Genomic DNA, 3,969 nt, shown 5'->3' with positions numbered 1-3,969 from the left:
ACAATTGGTGTATGTTAGTTCAAGTGAGCAATTCTCGGAAATATAAAACATAAGTTATAGATTTACTACTCACGAGCCAAGCTCGAGCCTTAGAAATATAAATTGAAATGAGCCAAACTCAAGCTCTTGTAAGTTAAACAAGTCGAGCTTAGCTTGAAACTTTTTCACCCTTACAAAAATCTATGCGGCCATGAACTAATTATGGGAAAACAACACAAAGAGCAATCATTCTTTAGAATAAACACTTTATTTATATGGTTATTATTTATCATCTTATAACTCAAATCAATTCAAAACTACTAAACAAGTAACAAAATAAGCTCATATAGATACACAAAAAATCTGCAGTGGCAAAACTGAGGTTGTGGACTTGTGACCATCAACCATTCAAGTTTTTGCCCATTCTTTACTTGCCACCACTACTCATCAATTACACATTCATTCGAAGCCGATTGGACGGTTTTTTGTACTGAATACTTCAGATTTAAGAACAGCATTACCATTTTGACTTTCAGGTCAGCCCTTTGGATTCAGAATTGTGATACAGAAACCTAGAAGCTCAAACTAAAAACATAAATGTGTTACTTTTTTTATGCATATAGTTTTAATTAAAAACCTAAAACTAGTGATATGTGAAGTGGAAAGAAGAACAAAAATGTAATTCCACTTGTTAAACTAAGAAAGTGTCATTAGTAAAATCCCAATCCAGTACTCAGATAATAACAGTAACACACTAAAACACATGAGTATGATCAAAAGCATGCACATATTAATAGTTGTTAAAATCAGAAATTAATTAAAAAAAACGATTAGATAAACGGTGAATAGTTGATATCCATAAGAGTAAATGTAAAGAAAAGAATTCTTCTCTTTTCAGTTTTTTTCTAGTTATGGTTCAACTAGGCATTTCAAATAATTAAACCTTTTTTTTCTTAACTAACAAAAGAATTTTTAACAAAAAGTAAAAAAGCTTTAATTTTGGAGATTACTAAAAGTGTTAAGTGTATTGTGTAACCTCTTATTTTTATTTTATTTTTTTAACCGGAAGGGCATTCGTATTTGTTCAAGTAAAAGTAAATGCGAGTAAAAAGTGATGTCATGTAGACGTCATCATCTAGGCAAGACTTATGGTCACACTTATACTTGTTAATCTACTCTTATTGGGCAGCTCGTCCCCTCTCATGGAGGGGTGATGACCTGGCGTTGTGTTCATCACGTCTCATAGCCAGGTGACGACCTACATTCAAGAGCATGAGAAACTACCAATCGTACCTGTATCGAATCATATACTTTCGGTGCTAATTCGATACCAATTTCTGGAGGTTTACATTGTATGTCCGAGTTGAGTTCATTTCCCTTTTTTTTCTTTTCATTTCATTTTTTTTCTTTTCCTTTAATAGAACTCGGGAGCACAACACTCCATTTATTTCTCTCCATTTTCTTTCCTTTAATGAAACTCGAGAACACATGGTACGGGACCAATATTTTACTGACTTTTTTTTTCTTTCAATGGTAGTACCATACCGCACAAAACTTGACTTTGACTCATTACTAAAATGGACTTGAAAGAAGTTTTACCGAAACGACGTCGTACCAGCTCTCTACTAACTATTCTCGTTATCCAAATAATTTTGCTCACATAGCTGCCAAATATCTTCTTCTTCTTCTTCTTCTTCTTCTTATTATTATTATTGTAACAGCCAAAATCCCAGCTCCGACCAGCCGGATAATATGAGCAACCTACTGCGTTGTCAGGCTTCAATCACCACCACCACCACCACAAACCCATCTTTATTCAACACCACTCTTGTTCCTTTGAGCAGTGAATTCTCCCTTAAAACCCTCTTCTTTCCCAGTAAACCTCCAACCACCAGACTCTACGGATTCCAAACAACCAGTAAGTAATCTCAACTTCTCAATTATAAATTTATAATTATACCTTCGATCAATTTCAACCAATATTAATCAAGACATTCTGTTGTGGTGAGAGAAACTAGGTATTTAATTAGTGGGGTTATTACTATAAATTTAAAGACTGGTTACATATATAGATTTAAGGGCTAGGGAGGGGGTCAGCAATAACCCAACCCAAAACCGACTAAACCGAACCATTCATATTTTGACATTATTCTAGCTTTTATACCCTCATTTCATATATGACATGTTTTATACTTCCATTTCATGTATTTTTTCCCTCATTTCTTGTATTAAAACTTGGTTGGCTCATCATGTTAACTTTACCCCAAGTTTATATTTGGTTATTAACCCAACCGAAAACCGACATACTAACCGAAATAACAGAATCAATTTCGGTTATGGAGTTATCAAAAACCAAAATTCGGTTCTTGGTAACTAACTCAAGTCAGCATAAGTCAAACTGCATAACACTAATAGAGTTGCACAATTTTTCCCATCAGAGAATGCTCGCAATAAATGCTCTTTTTTTTCTGGTACAGAGATTTTATGCGGCAATTTGGCAACGGCACGAGTTGGGGACGACTAAGAAGTTGAAATTGCCGAAGGTTATACGATGACTAAATTCTGTGATAAAATGATTGATGTGTTCTTGAATGAGAAACCCACGCCTAAAGACTGGATGAGCTATTTAATATTTAGAGAAGACTGGAATAAATACAGAGATAGCTTTTATAATAGGTGTAAATCGCGTGCGGATAATGAAAATGATTTCACCATGAAGCAGCGTTTGGTCACGTTGTTAACCGAAGTAAAAAGGGTAAACTTTGATAGCTATGATTTTCAAACATTTTGTCACATTATGTCATTATGCAAATTACGGTTTAACATTACAGGTTGATGATGACATGGAAAAACATGCGGAGCTTCTAAAGCAGATAGAAGATAGCCCTATGGACATAAACGCGATAGTTACAAGACGTCGTAAGGATTTTACAGGGGAGTTTTTTCGTTATTTGACCGTTGTTCAAGAAACACATGACAGCTTAGAGGACCACGATGGTAATGTTATAAAAATATATTTCAATTTATATTATTGTTTTTATTTTTCTTATGTTGGTTGTTTAAGCTGCTGTCGCTAGACTTGGAGCAAGATGCATATCTGCAGTGAGTGCATATGACAACACATTAGAAACTGTTGAAACATTGGATGCTGCACAGGCCAAATTTGAGGATATTTTGGACTCGCCTTCGATAGAAGCTGCATGTGCCAAGATTAAGAGTCTTGCAAAGGCTAAAGAACTTGATTCGTCTTTAATTTTGTTAATAAATAGTGCTTGGGCTTCTGCTAAAGAATCAACAACCATGAGAGATGAGGTAAAACTTACAACTTTTATCGCCTGTGTTTATAAAAAAGAGTTTTCAGTTTAATTAAGTATAAATTTGTAGGTGAAAGCGATTATGTATGAGTTATATAAAGCTACAAAGAAAAGCTTAAAGAGTATAGCACCTAAAGAAATAAAGCTACTTAAGTATTTGCTAAACTTCACGGATCCTGAAGAGCGGTTCTCGGCTTTAGCAACTGCTTTCTCTCCCGGTAAAGATAACGAGGCGAGAAATCCCAATGCGATATACACGTAAACCACCTGCCTGCCATTTATTTTTCTTGTTTTAAAATATAAATTGTTTTTTATTAATTTGTTTAATGTTTGGAGCAGAACTCCAAAGGAGCTGCACAAGTGGATTGCAATCATGCTTGATGCATACCAGCTTCATAAAGATGAAACTGATATTGAGGAAGCGAAGGAGATGAATTTACCGATGGTTATTCAAAGACTTTCGATTCTCAAGGAAACAATTGAAGAAGAATATTTGGAAAAGGAAAGCCCTGAAGCTAAAAAAGACATAGATGTAGAAGTTTAAGGTACTATTCACTATTGTTGTCATAAGTTATTTGTTGTTTGCTATTATTTGATTTAGGAAACATAGGATTATACTGTTTTGACTTTTGGGTGTATAAATTTTGTATTCAAATGGTTATATAATTTGCTTAGA

The 3,969-nt window shown here is 34.2% G+C and overlaps 1 pseudogene across 1 annotated transcript; it reads left to right on the top strand.

Annotated features, from left to right (window-relative positions):
- Positions 1-1,694: 1,694 nt before the first annotated feature.
- LOC143569582 (uncharacterized protein At4g37920-like) lies at positions 1,695-3,969 on the top strand (annotated as a pseudogene). Its single transcript, XR_013141761.1, has 6 exons — positions 1,695-1,897; positions 2,457-2,734; positions 2,811-2,976; positions 3,044-3,291; positions 3,364-3,551; positions 3,633-3,969. The product of XR_013141761.1 is annotated as an uncharacterized protein At4g37920-like (transcript).

The sequence above is a fragment of the Bidens hawaiensis genome, unplaced genomic scaffold (assembly GCF_021521415.1).
Source record: "Bidens hawaiensis isolate Kalapana, Puna unplaced genomic scaffold, B.hawaiensis_p1.1 tig00024619_1, whole genome shotgun sequence".
Taxonomy (NCBI): Eukaryota; Viridiplantae; Streptophyta; class Magnoliopsida; order Asterales; family Asteraceae; genus Bidens; species Bidens hawaiensis.
This window is presented reverse-complemented; position numbering and strand designations above follow the sequence as displayed.